At 37.9% G+C, this 18,771-nt stretch overlaps 1 protein-coding gene across 4 annotated transcripts in view; it reads left to right on the forward strand.

The window, feature by feature from the left end:
* The window catches only part of atp2b2 (ATPase plasma membrane Ca2+ transporting 2), a 139,101-nt gene that overhangs the window by 32,139 nt on the left and 88,191 nt on the right, over positions 1-18,771 (forward strand). The window contains exon 1 of one of the 4 annotated variants that reach the window (XM_024270873.2): positions 6,204-6,355. The exons of the other annotated variants lie outside the window; for them this stretch is intronic. The gene's annotated coding sequence lies outside the window, so the exon portion shown is untranslated. Of the gene's footprint in view, positions 1-6,203; positions 6,356-18,771 lie in introns of those variants that run through there. 4 annotated transcript variants of the gene reach the window in all.

The following is an 18,771-nucleotide window of genomic DNA, read 5'->3' on the forward strand; positions in this document are numbered from 1 at the left end:
GCGACAGACTGGCGACCTGTCCAGGGTGTACCCCGCCTTCGCCCTTCAGTAGCCAGGATAGGCTCCGGCACCCCCGCGACCCCGAACGGGAGGAAGCGGTCAAGAAGATGGATGAAGATGGAGTAGCAGTGTTAAGACCTTTGCCAAAACTTGTGAAAGTATGAGATACAATAAGTGAAAACCAAAGTTCTGGTAAAAAGAAAAATCAGTTGTCCTGGTATGAATTTAAAAATGAACAAGGTCAGCGGATTTTCAGAAATTTTTTACTGTAACAAGAAAACGATTTCCCCAACAAAAGTATTTTTGGATTATTCAAATACCAGATCCTTTTCAAAAAGTCCAACAAGACTACAGACCAAACCAAAGAATCTGAACAACTGATTTCTCTGGAGTGAACTGGGGGCTTTTATTTTGAAATGTTTGTTTATATAATGTTTAAATAAACCAACACATGTTTGTGCTTAAATAGTCCAAAATTGAACTTTCCCTTTCAGTATGTGTTTTAACAGATTTAGGATGAGCAACAATGTATACCATCCTTGTCTAGTGAGGGCAGTTGCATTGTTGAAATAGTGTGTGAGAAACTTGTTTTAGGTTGCAGAAGTTGCAAGTAGGGCTGGGTATCGATAATAATTTCCAGAAACGAATCCAGCCAGGTTCAATTCTGATTTTTATTCTTCCAATCCGTTCAGTTCAATTTTGAGTTTGCAGCATTCCCCCAGTTAGATACATCTGTTTATTAATACGTTAATAATCTACTATATGTTTTGAATGTACTTGTATTTATTTACATGTATCAGTGAAATAATGAGATTTATAATAACACAGTGTTGCATAGTTTCCCATAAGGAGAAGCTATAATAAAAATGTTCAGATCATTAACATTGTAAACATTGTTCTGCTTCTCCTGGAAGTTAAATATAAACCCATGTGGTTGGAGGCGTCTGGCCTCTGGGGCAGCTTCAGTTTGGCCACTAGGTGGCAATCACGCTATAACATTACACCTTATACCAGAAGGAGAAAGTATGAGCAAAAAACTGTTTTAGAGCATAAATAGTTACTTTAAAAACTATTTCTTTAAAATAGTTTGGAAAATTCATGCCTGTGAGTTTATAAAGATGTTCATTTAGTCGACAATGTATCTTTAGGTTGACCGAGCGTCAGCATTAGACGTCCTATTTGGAATTCCATTAAACGTTAGCATCAAGCTACCAGACTTTAGCTTTATGTGCTAAATCGATCAATTATTGATCTGTTAAGTTTAAATCAATTAATCGATTTTATTAACTCAGCTATAGTTGCAAGTGATGGCTATTTTATAATCAGATAATTTGATAATTTGCCGGCCTAAAGCACAGTTTGTATTTTCCTTTATTATAGCACTCTACAGATAACATGAGGCTTTAGAAATAACCAGTCTAATGATTTCTGGCTGTTGGCTCCAACATATGGGCTGTGATTGCTCTAAGGTAAGGGTGGCACTGGCCATATTTAAATATAGCACATATCTTGGTTTCATTTATTTAAATACTTCTATTACTGAGATCGAGAGCCAAACAAAAAAAGAAACTTACACACGGCAAAACGATGTCTTGATAATTACGTGATGAGTATTTTCTAATACAAAGCAGCATCGCCGGTTTAGAGTCGGCCAAGTGATTCACTCAGGACAATGTTGCTTTTTTCTACTGGAAAGATGGCACCAAAGCAACGGTTTTCAATGCAGCTTGTTTCAGAGCTTCTCATTTGTATGGCATCACTTTATGAAACAGGAGGAAACAGAGGTTACTATAGCAGTGTACGAAAAAGATTTTCCTAGGATTTGTCAGCCAGCAGAATGTGTGGCTTGCTTTCATGCAAAATTGGCATTTTGAAACTGCTTATCCAAATAGGGAACATATAAAATCTATTTTTATGAGGTGCTAGCAGTCAGTAGCTGAATTTGGGTTTACAAAAAAGGTCAGTCTAGTATTTAAATAAGCATATTTATAAATAAGGTAAATCTGGAAGATTTGCCAAGGAAAGGAATTATTGTGGTTCATCTGGTAAAACATGGTGGTGTAGGAGTTACTGGCTGAGAGGAACCGATCCCTCAAGCTCCATTCAGTTGTGGTGCTCCTCCGCTCTGTTTCCAAGGTTCCCTGTTTTTGGTGCACTGCAGCCTTGAATTCTCTTAGACATGCTGCATTGATATTCAGGGCCTGTTTCTGATCCCCATCACTGCTCCCAGTCTCTCTCTTCCTCCTCCCTCACTTTGCCATGGTCATCTCTTCTTACGTACGTCACTGTACAGGAACCAATATTTAGTTTAATCAACAGTTTTTCAGTTACTGCAATGATAAAGTCAATAATGGGCTGGCTAAGCTGAGGGACCAAACATCACCTTTTCATTCTTTTCTCTTCATTCTTCCACTCCCTTCACTTCTTCTCAGCCAGTCAAGTTGCTCCTTTCGTTTCAGTTTTTATAAGTTTACATTAACTTCAAATTTAACCCTATTCATGAGTTAGGGATTTTCTTATTCACATGAGTGATTTTCCAAGTTTCAATGAAATGTTTCAAAGTTTCATTTAACATTACTAATAATGAATTAAGAAACTGAATTAAGAATCCAGCCTCAGTTTCAGGTCAGGGAATATTGCTGGCCCTACCATATGAGGCACTCCCATTTGTTGAAGTCAAGCTGTGATAATTTTGGCACTATGTGGTGGAGAATTATCAATGTACAGAAAGTTGGGGGTGTGCTAGTGGAATTGGGGGAGGGCGTTGGTGTTATAATGAATTGATGAATCGATTTTTGTATTCCAAAAATCCAACCAGATCGATTTGTCTGAGGCAAGCTGTTAATCGAAACAAATCTAATAAAATCCTCCTATTAAAAATATTGTTTCAAAATGAAATGATTGATCTTGTAAAAAAAAACATTTGGATTGCGGTACAGTATATGTGTATTTTACTATAGCATTAAACTGAACAAGTGCTTTCACAGCAGACAGCACACGTGATGACAGCAAAAAATGATCAATCTATCATTACAGTCCAATGTGTGGAAACACTTCAAATTTAGCAAAGACGTGACAATCCAGTGCGATAGAATGTTCTAATAATGTTCTGTTTGTCTTATTTTGATGTGGAAAAACTACAGTGGGCTGAACTTTTTGAAGTAAAATGTGAAAAGATTTGACATTAATTCTTGTTTACCTGTTTGTTTACATATTTAATTACACTTGATTATCTTACAAGAAATCAGTACCAGGTATTTATCTTGGAGTCACACTGGTTCAATTGATATCCTGGATTGATTCTTGGTGAGTGAATCAGATTAAACCGAATTGTTCAAAATAAACAAATATATCGGCTATGAATTGGATCTTTAACCACAAATTATGATACAAGTCAAACCGTTGTTAAAATGAATTATTAACCTCTTAGTTCTATGAAGTCTTTGAAGTAAGAATAAGCAGTGGCCGGGCCAGCTATAATAACCAATTTAGCTTTGCACTGCCGACCTTCTCCACCAAAGTAAACCATGTGGACCATGTTGACCTGAGCATATCACTTCCTTTCAGTACCAGTGTACCCCTTTATCTCTACTGAATTTAGCACAAGCTTTACCCTCAACTGGTAAGGAACCAGCCATTTTAATATCCCATGCATGAAGCAGCATGACAGTTTAACTCTTTAACCAGAGATGTCAATGGTGACACCTTAATATCACACTCTGTTTGACATACTGTATATATTTGACTGCTTATGCAACCAACGTGCGTCAGCTAATACTGACGCATAGAAAAGTGGCTTTGGTCAGGTTTTTATAATAAATGAACGTTCTTTTATACATCAGTTACATTATTTTTTTTTTTAATTTTTATAGTATGTTACACTTTTATATTTTGGTTTTAATAAATAGATGGATGCATTGTTACGTTGGCCCACGTGGAGCTCCAGACCAGTTGTAAAGTATGTTGTTGGCAGGAGAAGGGCTTTAGATATTGACCACTCAAACATTAGGTTTTGTAAGGATGACCATATAAGGCACAAGTATCAAAGTCGAGGCCTGGGGGGCGGATCCAGCCCGCTGGGCGATTATATCCGGCCAGATCATTTTATATTTTTGCTATTAACAGCCCAGTGTTATCTTGTGCTAGTAACATTGCAACATATTCTCATTCCCAACTCGTCACATATTGACTTTTAGTTAAGGAACCCTTCGTGTCAAAAATGGACGTTTTGGGTGTCCCCAACTTGTTTTTTCTTTTTACTTTCACTGAAATTAAGCCTTCCCAACTTCCGGGCCGCAAACCGATACCGTTCTGGTAATGGGACGTGGACCACACTGGTATCCTAACCCTAACTTTAACTTGGTACCGGATGCGGACCAGGCTAGGGTTAGGGTACCGGATTAGGATAACAGTAGCGGCCGAGTCGCAAGGTTCAGTTCGCATTAAAAAGTTACGTTTTTACATTTTAAAAAATGTAGTTTTAGTTCAATAAATGTTTATTCTGTTTGACCCACAACCTAAGGTGTGTTTTGCATTTTGGCCCCGATCTGTGACTGAGTTTGACACCCCTAATACAAGTTGTTAAGTCCTTCTCTCCTGACAAACATTGGTCTGAAGGCCAGTAAGGCCCGCCTGCAACATATATATGTGGACTCCATTTATGAGCTCTTATCTTTGCATGCCCGAGATCAAGAGTACTCTGTGCAACTCTGATTAAAACTTTTTATTAAAAGGACTAAATTTCAATTGAGTTTTCTTGGTCACTTTCTTCCTCATCAACGAACACGCCAGAGGTTAGTAGGGGCTTCCTCACAGTACTTTAATCACATAAAACGGTTGAAGGTTTATGGTCGTCAGATGAATATCAGCTCAAGTGTTGGCAGAAAACATTTTCACAAAGAAATGTTCATCTTTGTATATGTTGTGAAAAATCTATAAATATTTAACATGCAAAGTCAAAAAGGGGTTGGTGATACGGCTCAATAAAAGCAGAGTTGGTAAGTTTAAACCCAGCTGCCATCATAGAGACAGTAAACACAGTGATCTGCATGTGCCGCCACAACCCAAGCCAGAATGTGCCAAGCTCAGTTGTGTTCAGCATGCACTCACTCTGGTGGGAATACCCCGAGGTGGACGGATGCTGCTTGTGATTCCAGTGCTGTCCAGCATCTGATATTTACATGGTACACCTGTGACATATTAGGGAAGACAAAGGGAGACACACAGACGAGAGAAAAAAAAAAAAAAACAGAAATGAACATGTAGACAATAAAATAGGAGCATTTGAAGGGTTGCAGTTTAAGGTCTGGTCTCTTCTCTGTGTGCTGTGACTCAATGAGATGTGCGATAGTTACGTGACGGCAACATGCAACCTCCTGTGTCACGCCTGGCTTGCTGGAAAGCCACATGACTGGTTGAAGCAGGACAGGTGTTTTACTTCGTGGGGGTGTACGATCTAGTCGTGGATGCTCAAATAAAAGCACGAACATGCGATGTCATTATGTCCTGCAGCGTTCATGTTCACGGGGGAGTGCTTTATTTTGGTGTGCTGTTTGGGAATCCCAATCGGCGGAACACAGATGACTCACGTCCTTGAAAGTTACCCCCTCCTCCCTGTTTTTACACTTAATCACTCGCCTCCTCTTCACTCTCACTGATGTAAAGCCAGGTTTGCTCAAGTCAGTCTTTTTTTCACCTCCTGTCCTGTTTCTTCTCTTCTCTCAGGTGGTTGTTTCCTCTCCTTTTTCTTATGTCTTGCATGTTCTCTTTTTCCCCTCCCTCAGCTGTTCTTCTTTGTCTCCTCCTTTCCCGAATATGTCTGCAATTAGTTTGAAAGCACTTCTTAACTGGTTCTCCTGCTTTACACTTAGCCTCAAAATGTCAACAAGAGGGAGCGGGAAGGAGCAACTGGAGAACGGGGATGTTCAGAAACTGATTTTCATAGTCATTCACTTTGGGTTTTTGTTTGCCTGAGCTGCCCCCCCCAATTCTTCCATTCTCATCTGTCAATTTATCCTTCTATCTTTCAATCGTCATTGAAAGAGAAACTCTGTCAAGTGATGAACAGCATCTCTGCTATGCAGCACTGTTCAGGAAAAAAAAAGAAAACCCTGCACACATGCACACACACACACACACCAATCCTGACGCCCACCCCTGCTGGCTTCCAACATGGTACAGGCTGTACATTGAGACAGCCCCAGCTGTGGCAGTAGCAGTGAGAGTGCAGCTCAGTGAGTCTCCACATAACACACGCACACCTACACTCACTCACATACACATTCACATACACATACAGCCCCCCGCTGTGGCGGCCAGTTCCCTGCTGCATGTTCCACTGCAACATCATTTAAAGGTGAGAGGATCTTCCCATTTTTGGTGTTGATGGCAACAGTCTTTCTGCTGTCATCAGGAAATGTTGCATTCGTGTGATGTCTTTTAAGGGTTTCTGCGAGTCTGCTGGTTTGATTTTGTGCTGCTGCTGCTGCTGCTGCTGGCATTCATCATCTGTGTGATGGGAAGCTGTTCCTAGGTGTGTATGCTTCACGGGAATGAAGGACCCAAATGATGTAAAGAAACAACGGTTTCAGATCATGAAATGTACGGCAAAAAGGAGAGACGAGGAGTCACGTTGGGCGATGTGTTTGATCTGAATTTGTATGCATGATGCATTTCATGCAGAAATAGTAGTATTTGCATACAAAATAGAGTAACACAATAGCCGTAACTATTTTTTTTTAATCCAAGTCTTCTAGTTTTCTAATTTTCTAGATGAAGATGTTTAATTCAGGCCATCTGTTGCCAGTGAAAGTCTGCAGACTGTCTCTGTCACACATACTGACTGGTCCTGGCACAGCAGCAGGTTTCACTGCCGTAGCTTATCATGTATATTTGCTGTCTTCACGGCATTAGCCAGCTGACGATCTGGCATGGTGACTGAATTAATAGGGAACATTATCACCCCTCTTCCATGACCTGTTTGTCATCAGCTTCCCTTGTCGTAGCTCCCTGACTCTGCTGCAGTATGAAGTCAGTGGACAATACACTGTTTATGTCACTGGCTGGGCAGCTTTTCTGTGCAGAGAATGAAGTTATAGTCATGTCAGCATAAGAACATAATGTTTTAGTGTGCAAAATATTATGTTCTTTATGTTTTGGAGAGCAATTTATTACATAGGCATACGTATTAAACACACATTGACAGTATATACATACATGTAGACATAAAAATCCCATTCATGGTGCAGGACAGTGTGGAGGTCAACAACTGCTCTGTAATTTGAACACCCACAGACTTGTTCATGCTCTGTTTCAACCAGTTGGTCAGTCATTCCACCACACTCTCAGACGGGCTGTCACAGGAACTGGTTGCACCTCTATAGGGGCTGGGACTGTGTGACCTTAAACATCAGCTCCACTGCGACATCACAGTGAGACTGCTCAATATGTGCGATATGTTCCTTTTCATCGGCATAAGTTTTAGGTCTATAGGTTCAAAACATCATTTTGATCCTGTTGATTCATTAGTACTTCCCCATTACTTAAACCTTTTGACCCAAAATATCTGCTGACACATTGTTGCCATGACAGTTTTGTGCGATTAATGTCAGAAATAGGAGGTATTAGACAGATTTAGATGACTGAAATTCTTTTTTCTACTGTATCTTACAATGTCAGGAGCATCACTCTGACTCTATTTTTGCTGTGTCATCATCATCTCTGCAGCATAGCAACAGACTGTATTGTAAAACATCACTTGACCATTTTTATTATTACAATAATGATAAAAAAAATATTTGCAGTCTTGATGTTGACTCAAGCCATTAAAGCTAAATGTAAGGTTTGACAAGATTCTTGTTTTTACATAATTATATTTCTGTATTTTATTTTTTTCTCTGTTAATGTAATTAATCTCCTAAAACATGTCATTGTGATCTATATTAGTTAAAATTGTGTCTTTCTTATGGCCAACTGTATTCTGCTCCTCAGCACAACTTTAAAGGTTGACCCTTTAGATGTTTTGCTGCTAAAGTCCTTTTATTCAGTGGTGTCTTGGTGTGGCTCAGAGATGGTTAGTGGTTTATTGTTCATGTGGTGGGTGTGAATTTTATCTCCTGGGCTGAAATGTACATAGGAGTTGATGGATGTCTCAGAATCCCAATTTCCTCTATTCCACTTTGACACAGATGGCGTCCTTCACTCCTCTCTCTAACCACCTGTCCTCTGAGTCACTACGAACATACACTACTGTCTTCAAAGGAGTGTTCCCTGTCCTTCAGGTACAGGTGAAGTGCAGAGTTTTGGCCTACTGTTATGGCTCCTCGGTGAACTGCCATTCATTTGTGGAAAGGTTCTTTAGTTTCCCCAATGCACAGATCAGAACTCTCCTGACTACACTGGATAGAATAGATCAGTGATCCCCCATCTTTCAAGCTATGGGCCGGTTTAAAGGGGCCATACCATGAAAAATCCACTTATTAAGTGTATTACACAGTTAATTCCTCACTATAAAGAGATAGAATAGAAACACTTAAGAAAATCATGGTATGGCCCCTTTAATGTCAGACAATACTTTCACGAACCGGTCTGTATGAGGCTTAAGTGGATGTCTGATTTTTTTTTTTTTTTATTTATTTATTTATTTTTTCTTTAAGCTTCTAATTTCCCTTAACTTTTAAGGGTAAAGTTTTTTCTTAACCCTCTGTGAAATATCTGTAGCTGGTCTAAACTTTATTTATCCATTAGATTTCTTATAGGAATTATCTATCCATCCATTTTCTTACAGTATATCCCTCACAAGGTTGCTGGAGCCTGTCCTGGCTATTGTTGAGCAAAGGTGCGGTACAAGCTGGACGGATTACTCCCACTAACACTTGGGACCCTTTAAAGCAGGGGTGTCCAAATCCAGGCCTTGAGGGCCGGTGTCCTACATGTTTACCAACCAACCTGCCATTGAAGCTCCTTATTGGCTAAACACACCTGATCCAGGTAACCAGTAGCAGATGAGACAGGATTTCTTGAAAACCAGCAGGAGGCCGGCCGTCGAGGCCTGGCTTTGGACACCCCTGATTAAGAGTAACCTATGAAGCATGTTTTTGGACTGTAGGAGAGGTCGAAGTGCTCGGGGAAAACCCATACATGCACAGGGAGAGCATGCAAACTTCACACAGGGCCAAGGTGATCAGTGTGCCACCGTGCGCCCCCTATAGGAACCATTGTAATGTGATATAGATTTTCTTTTAACCCATAACTGTCGAAGTAGAAGCTTGTGTTGTGTTTGTATTGTCTGTGGCCCAGGAGTTACGGACAACTGGAATAGACCACATTGTTCTGCTTCTCCTTCTGTGTTTTGCTCTTGGGGTAGACCAGTTTTTGTCGCACTGTGTTTTTCATGTTGGGTTTGAAGATCCTTGAACATCCCTCTAAATTTCTCAGACACACCTATTGATCAGGAAGGATGATGTTTCTGTCACTTCCCTTCTTTTCTGGGCTCTGCAAAGTTCTCATTTTCTTGGCTCTCTCTAAAATCCAGCTGGGATACCCACAGTCCCTGATGGCAGCGTTAGTGCGAATCATTTATCTATACGGTCTTCTGCCTAGTGCTGTAGTGTTCTGATTGTTCCTGGCTTATATTCAAGGGGGTGGTCAGAGATTCCAGATTCCTGCCTTCCTTGACAGAGCAGTCTAAGAAGTATGACCAATCGTCCTTGCTGGTTTTAGTGATTGAATCTGATGCGTTTGTCTACTGCATTGATTAGACAATATAATTTTTCTACTTCCTGGGCTCTGATTTTACCCTTGTGCTCTCTTATGGGGTCCAGATGACCCGACCCTTGTATTGGTGTGTGATCCCTCCCATGACAAAGGTGGACAGGATTTTATGTCTGCCACGGACCAGATGATCCCACTTTTAATGTAAACATCCCTTGGGTAACACATCCATGTGTCATCAGTGTATCTGAACTGATGTATTGGGTGTATTTTTAGAGACTCTGACACCCTCCCACACCTTCCCTTTAGGCCCTGTGAGGGATACAGGTGATTCCATGTGTGTGTGTTTAGAATTTAGAATTCCATTGAAATTGAAAGTAGGTGCAGCAGGTCCCAAATGTTCTTTTAGGTGAGGTTGGGTCTTGTGGAACCCCTTGAGCTATCCTTTACATTAAAAGTGGAGTCATCTGGACCTCACAAGACTTTTTTTTTTTTCCAAGGATTTTAAATCTTCACTGGTGTTTGTGGCAGACATAAAATCCTGTCGACCTTTGTCATATGAGGGAACGCACAGCATTTAATATAAGGGTGGGGTCATCTGGACCCCATAAGAGAACATGAGGCTTTTAAAACCTCACATGATCAATAAGTAAATTATTATTAACTATAAAGGTGAATTTGATTTTCTTTCTTTAACTCTTTAAAAAACAAACAAACTCTAAACTAGAAATGACATTGGCAATGCCAAATAACGCACACTCTTTGACACAAAATGACAAACAATTTTGGAGCTATCCAGTCGAACACTTTTAAACCAGATTCCAGCTAAGATGAGAAAAACAAAGACGTACATGTTCATTTGTCAGAATATGGCGGAGCAGAGAGCTTGTGGCCTTTTCATTGTAGCTACAAACTTTTCAAACATTTTTTCTTTTTCATCTTCTCCTGATTTACAACCATTTGAATAAAGAAATACTCAGTGATGGAATTTTAATTTTCTTTAAATATGTCCTCCATCATGTTAAAAACACCAAAATACAATTTTCATCACAATGATTTTTTTTCTCATCATCAGTTTTAATTTCTATTGACTGCAACAATTTCCATCTTTGAAAAGCAGATAAGAGACAATCTAGTTATTGAAATAATACCACAATTTAGATGAAAAAAGACAAATGGAATTAACTTGCGAGGAAGAAAGTATTATCGATGAGGTTGTGTTTAGGAAAGTAATGTTTGGTGAGCACCCGTTATGGTTTGTTACCGTCACAAACTTGTTTAAATTTGACTGATCTAGGAAATTTAAAGTATTACCTTTATGTTCAGGGAAAAAGGTTACTGTATTTACTGGTTCACCATGAACTTCATAAGGTGTAAAATTGTCTGAAGAATTTGAATATATAGAAACTATTAGTCCTGTTTGAAAACTTTAGAGAACAGTTGCTTTACTTTGTGCCTCAACGTGCATTTGAAGCCTTTTCTCATGAAACAGTTTCAAAGCTGTACTTCAAGGAACCATTATTACACACTTATCTTCAATTGCTTCTCTTCTTTCCTCTCCTCTTTTTTTTTCTCCACCTCTTCCTCATTTAGCCTGCATGTGTTGAATTTAATTAGACCAATAAGTCCCTCATGAGTTCTGCAGGCTCATCTAGAGCAAGGAGAGTGCAACAACATTTCTTGTCTGCCTCCAGTCACCTTGTTGTAGAAAGTTAATGGGAGCATGTGCTTGTGTGTGAATACACTTTGTGTGGGTCTATGTGCAATGAGATGCACTGTTTTACATAGCAAACAAGTGGAAATGAATATGCACCATTGGATGTGGAGGACTTTGGTTCATTTTGATGGACAATTTTTTTCTTTCCTTCTATTATTTCATAAAATTACATTTTAAAGATCCATAAATAATCTAGTTTTAAAGAAAAAGTAAATAAATACAAGATTTTGAGCAGAAAATGGGATATCACTTCAAAAGTGAAAGAAAAAGATTGCTTTCTGGTTCTACATCCATTTCTTGGGTTAGTACGACAGCAGTTTGAACTAAACCATATTTAATTATTTTAATTAATGCTTAAATGTCTGGATTGCATATTATTTTATGTATTTAAGTTAGCTTAGTGTAAATATAAAAATATATATATATATTTTTAAAAAACATCAGAATCATTAAAAAGTCGGTTAATTTTAATGGAAAAAACATATTTTTGTACTTTAAAAGCAAGTCCTGACGTCATTGAACGTGTGCTTTTGTTTTTGTCTGGAATAAAAAAAATATCAGTGACATAATATATTCTTCAGGTTCTTTCTAATTCCAACATCTTATAATTTGATGTTGGTAACTACATTTGGGCAAATGAACATTTGTTTTACCACAGTGCAGGGAAGGTGAAATGAAATATTTAAGGAATTGAACCAGCATTTGATCTACTAAACAGTCACACAACTGATGTCCATCTGCTGTTCCAAAGCATTGTTCTTAACTTGCTGTCAACAGTTTACCTGAAATCGTTGAAAGATAAATGATGAGGCTGATGTGGCACACGTGACTGGTTTTTGTGAAATATTTAGGTGTTGGTCGGGCTACCTCCGCATCATTTTTTGATGTTTTGGGTAGTGGTATCTTTATTGTTACAGACTCTAGTTCCATTTGCTACAAGAAACACAAAATAAATAAAAGACTTAAGAATATACAAAACAAAAATTAAAAGCATTATAAGTATAAAAACCAACAAAAACAATGACATAAAATTACCAAGTATCATAAACGTAAACAATTAACGACTTAAAATACTTAAGACGTAACCATACCAAGACCTCCTAATTGGGGATTTGTATCTGAATGTGCCGTACCTTACATTAGTAAGAGTTAAAATGATTTTATTTGATGCTTTAAAACACTAAAAATTAACATAAATAAAATGTCTCAACAAAGCTTGGAGAGTGCTAACTCTTGCACCAACAAACAAAATGCTTGCACTGCACACCTTGGCTCTTTTAATAACATTTTTAGGGCATCATTATAGGAAACCTGCAGCCTCCTCATGCTAGATGCCCTGTAGTTGGTCCACAGGTGGGCAGTATCCAACTGTGTGCAGAAAGTTTTGAATAGAAGAATTTCAAGATTGTCAGAACATGGATAAAACAAGGATGTTTGTCTGAGCATATAAAATACACCGTTGTCTGCAGATATTATCATCATCTGTCAATTTATCATTGACGATACATTTATTGATGACGTGCTGGCTGTATCCATTAAATCAGGGGTCCCCAACCTCCGGGCCATGAACTAGTACCAGTTTGAAGGCCTCTCGGGCAAAAAATGGGGTCCCCAACCCTCTGGACACGGACCAGACGGGTACTCTAACCCTGACCCGGTTCGGCAATCTTTACCATGTCTGGTACCTTGTCCCAAGGGTTGGGGACCCAACACGTCAAAAAGTGATGAGTTGGGGATACCTAAAACCTCAAACTGTCACAGAGGGGGCCCCAACCATACTTCCATATATGATGAGCTGGGACTGAAAATGTGCTCCCTATTCACACACTGAAGGTGGGGCCAACTTATAACCACCAGGTGCAAAATGGGGTCTTGCCCAAGGACATTTTGACTCACCAGCTGGAAACGTGGGAACCAAACCTGTGACCTTCCAATCCGAGGTCAAACGCTTCACCTCTGCACCATGGCAACCCAAAGACTAGCTGTACCTTTATACGGGGGGAGAAAAAAGAAAAAGTACCAAGAAATTTTACTAAAGCAGTTGTCATGTGAAAATAAACCATGTCAAAACAAGCATTTTGTTTGGTACTATTCTTAATTCTCTTAACTTCCTGTTTGCTGAAAAAAAGTTTTATAATTATAGAACCAAATGAGCGCTATAAAGTTGAGGATTTAACCTCCAGGGAAATACATGTTGGAAGACAGGGGTACACTCAATTAGCCTTTAAAAGCCACTTCTGTTGCCTAATAATTAGTACTTCCGTAGTGTAGATGTAGCGACAAAGCAAGGTCGCTTGTATAACACGAGGGTCATTGCTGAAAGGGAACTGAAACCAGAACTATGTGTTGAGGTGGGGGATGTTGGAAGCACTTTTTTCTGACGGTGCAGATTTTACATGACATTTACAGAGGTGAGTGTTGAAACCCTAATACATTCTTCATCATGACAGTTATCCTCTCTGAAAAATATGGAACTAATAATAAAAAAACAGCTTTGTTAAACATAAAAAAGTTCAAAAATGAGACATTAGACCCACATCAAAACAGTTTAGTTTCATTTTGTGCAATATTGCCAGAAACCAGAGAATGAGATTTTTAGCTTTAAATCTTCTGCAAACAAACATAGAAACAGTGGGGAGAACAGTTCAAAAGTGTGTGTTGGTGTGCATTATGTGAGTAAACCTTTCATCATTGCTTTAAAATGGAACTTTGGTTCTGCAGGAGCTCTCACCCTTTTCCAGACCTCCTGTCATACTGCCCAACAACAAACATGTACAAGAATAAATGATCACTGAAATCTTACAACTATGTGGCTAAAAATATGTTTATTTCATACACTGCTCTTAATAGATATTATTTGTGTAAGCATTTAACTTAATGACACCAACTCATCCATGAAACTCCTTAAATGCAAAATACAAGTTTCCATTTTGAAAAAACATCTGCCTTTTTTTAACTTCCTGGCTCATTTTTTAGGTAAAATCTTTACCGAAAAGGTTTTGGAAAACTCCTAATATCTGGCTTATGAATGGTTTAAAAAAAAAACAAAAAAAAAAACAGGGCTTCTTCTCCTGCAATTTGCAAAGGACAGACTAACGCTCTATTTTTCTGGGTTTAGTTAAATGAAACTACACAGCAGCAGCAGGGTCCTTTTAGATAGAGAAATTACCTAGCAGCCTGAGAAGCTGATACTTAAGACTGATCTCCTACAAATAGGAAGAAGTTTGCTCACAAACCTCTAAAATCCTCTTGGACTCTGTTCTAAGACAGCTAGGCTTGCTTGTTTTACTAAAATAGATGATGGTTATGTGTAATAATTGCTCTAGACTGTTATGTTGCTGTAAAAGGTTAATAAAAATTATCTGGTTATAATTGTTTAACTACATTAACTATGCTTGTTCATAAAAGCTCTATACTCTGTTTCCAGGCTGAGTTTTACTGAAAAACTATGCATTAATTTTTTCTTTAATTCACAAGTTTGCATTTTCATTGAATGAATGCAATTCAGTCAAACAGTGAATTATTTATCAGATTATTATAAAAATAATTCATTGTAATTAGTGATTCAAGCTTAAAAAAAAGGTGGCACCCATACATAAAAAGTTTAAATTAAAATCTGACACAGTTAAAACATGTATAAAAAATGTTTAAAAAAATATATACACGCGCACATGAAGAAAGCAGATTTTTGGATTTAAAAAAAAAATCAATTTTGCAGTCCTTACAGAATTTAAGTCGATTTGTTTCATTTATTTAAACCTCACACTAAAAAAGGTTATCAAATAGAAATAAATTTAATACAATTCTTGCCAAGACCATCGAGAAAATACGATTTCTAACTTGCTGCTTCACAATCAAAGACTAAAAAATATTTGATTTATTTACAAACACAAAACAAAATAAGCTAAATAAAGACGATGAACAGAAAGTGATCAAAAAAGGACTGGGTAGAAAAAAAATCTTGTAAATTTCCACCCCCAATCTTACTTTATTTTATGCAAACATTTAAACACAGTAATTATAAAATAAATATTTACACAAAACAGAACAACTGTAACTTTGAATAAGATATAAAGCAGGCAGTTCAATTTGAATTGACTTGCTAAGTTATTTGGTACGTTGAAGCTTTTAAAATACAGAACAAAAAATCTCATCTACCACACACCTTGTCTTGTCTCATCCATTAATTAACCACAAATGTATTTATATAGATGTAAGCATTTTCAGAAAAAAAGATTTGCCTGTCTAAAAAAAAAAAAAAACTAGAATCTTAAATATCCCTATATAAGTATAAAACCAAAGCAGTGAAATGCTGGAGGCTTGAGAATCATAAATGTCACTCAGAAGATTGTCCACAGTTGTCACAGACTTTCACAAATAAAACTAGCCAACCTTAGAATGAGCTAAACCCAATGATTGCTGCAAGGGTGAATAAATGGCGATAAAGAAAAAATATCTTTAAAAAAAAAAATTAGGATTAGAAAGAACGTGTTAAGAAGGAAGCATCAGAGTAAGAATGGTTATTCTGAAAAATAAAAAGACTGAGAAATAACTGTCTGTTTCTCAATGGAAGTCGACTTTGGCCTTCTTGCAACCTGCGGGTACTTCCTATTTGGAACACAGAGGGGAGAGGTTTAAAGCTGTCCATTGTAATTCACGTCAATGGTCGAAACGCAATACAGTAAATGTGATGGCCGATCACTTTTGTAATTAGTTCATTCCAAAATGTTGGTATTTTTTTTAAAATAGTGTAACATTTTTACTCATTTTGATACTTTTCTCTGATATTCTACAACCTCGCCCATCAGACTGATGTCCACATTCTAAAAATGTAAGTACGTAAAAGGCAGATGACGACAATGAAGATGAATTGGACACAATGGGGATATGTGTGGCTGCTCTCAGGACAGGCAGGTTTGCAATTGTTGTGAGGACTGGAGTGTCTTCCAGTGATTCAATGACATTCAGACACTTTTTAAAATAAACCCAAATAGGTTTCATCGGGGAGAAGGCTCCTACCTCTCAATACCTCCTCCACCAACAGTCACCACACACTTAGAACAGATACTGGCATTTCACACACTTTTCCCTCATCAGTTTCAACTCTGCAGTGACACAGAAAAAGCCTTGCAGTCATGGAGCTTGCTTCGCCAAACGACTTCAAAGGTCTGCTCGTGGTGGGTAACCAGGCATGGGATAAACACACGAAGAACTAACTATTCCCATCTGTGTGTAAATATCTCAGCTTTTGGAAGACCTATTTCTCCACCTTGTTTCCAGGATCTTTTTTACTTTCTTTGTTGACTGCCAAAAAAATCAGTGTCTGTCAGGCTCCCAGGCAAACTATTTTAGCATGACAGCTAGTTTCAACCCAATTATATTGTACTGATGGGGAATGACAAGATATTCAGCTTGCAAGTTGTTTCCTCTGTTTGTTCGAACTTTATGTTTCATTTAGTGGTGCAATGCAGCTGCTTTCCAATGCATGTTCAAGGGTTACCTTGTTAAAAGATTAATGGGATTTCTCAAGCAAACCATTCATTTATGTATGCATTAAGTGTATTTTATTTTTCTTAAAATACATGTTTTTTTCTGGACAGAAGCTGTCTTCTTTTGCATAAAATACTTTTATTATGTAATATTTTTCTAGGTCATGTTATTTAAGTGGGTTCTCATATTAAAACTGTGTTTTGACATACACACTGTTTACTTGTGAACAAATGAAGCCTCATTTTGGATGATTTTTTCTTATAAACGCTTACAAATATGGAATATTAAAAACACTGCTGACCTGATTTAATGTTTCATAGATTTTCTGAATATTTTGGTGCCAGATCCTTTGCTATCATGTTTGCATTGAATTATGAAAGCCTTAACTGTAGCAGGATGTTGATTTATCCAACAATTGAAGCTTCGTTTTATATCAAAAGTGACACCCTTCTACGGATATTATATCACATTTTACTAACATGCAGGTGGGCAGTCAGTTTTGCACTATTTTTTGTCAAAGGTAGGGGGGGCTGTGCGTCTGTGATGCTGGTGGTAATGATGCAGTGAGCACAGCCCTGCCTCAGTCTGCTCAAGGACATTTAGTGACAGATGCTTGGGCAATGAGCTTGGATTCTCACGTCCCATGGAGGGCAGCAAAATCTCTACTGCTGAGCAAGTTTGAGTATATATGTATTTCAAGGGGATTGTTTTATGAATAATCTCTGGTCTTTGTCATTGTGTTGCAAAATACAGCAACCCAGCAGGTGGAGAAAAAGAATCAGACTGGCTTAAAATAGCATGTGCTGTAAACTCACATTAAAATCTTCCTAATGGGAACATATTAATGAAAGGCTTGGCTTCCTTTTCCTAAAATGTTCTTAAAATGATGCAAAAACATTCTTTTGAAACTGAGAGTACTTCACTAAAAGCCTAAATTGTTGATTGACAGGGACATGGTGTAATTGCATAACAGTATGATGAAAATAACATAAGAATAAGCTGTAAAAAAATGATCAAGCGAATAAAAATGATGTTGTGGAGGCAACACTTCTGTTTTTTTATGTAGGTTTTATAAGGCAAACACAATGCAGAGCCGCGATCAGATGGTATTAGCATCTGGCGGTGGAGCTTCCCATTTTAGTGTGGATTCCATATGGTGTTCAAGTTCATGAAACCCCATTAAGTGTGTCTTTCACCTTAGGTAAAAAGCTGTTAATTATTCTGAAGCATTCACTTTCGTCTTGTGTTTATTCAGATGTTTTTTTTTTTATTTTTTTTTTATTAATGTGAAATTCTGGGGGGGGGGGCATGCCAACAATTATGCATATGAATTGGCTCATCGGCAAGCTGGCAGACAGACGGATCCTGCAGCAGGACGTGTTCTACTCAATACTAATAAATGGACAGCAACAAAAGACATGTAGGTATTGGCTGGACAGCTTGTATAGACACTTTGATACACAGGGATTGTATTGGGTCAGAAACCAGACACTGAATCAGAATCCAAACAGGGCATCTTTGATAGTAATTGATGTTATTTTTGTATCTTTGCAACATGTTAAGCCTTTTTAATGCCTATGTTTACTAAGGGCAGAAACGCCTCCTCGAAAACCAGACCCATGTTTGTTCCCATTTCATCCAGTTACAAGGTTGATTGATTGACCAACTGAAAAATATAGACTAACAGGATGTGAAATCAATGTTTCTGTAGCACATTGTCAGATGTGATGCACGTCTTTGTGTTTTTCTTTCAGCTTAGCTCAGATGGACAGTTTTTATGCTTATTTATATTTAACATTTGGTCATCACATATATGAAGAGTATTGCCAATATTAATTGTCAAAGATGGTCAG

This window comes from Oryzias melastigma, linkage group LG5, assembly GCF_002922805.2.
Source record: "Oryzias melastigma strain HK-1 linkage group LG5, ASM292280v2, whole genome shotgun sequence".
Classification (NCBI taxonomy): domain Eukaryota; kingdom Metazoa; phylum Chordata; class Actinopteri; order Beloniformes; family Adrianichthyidae; genus Oryzias; species Oryzias melastigma.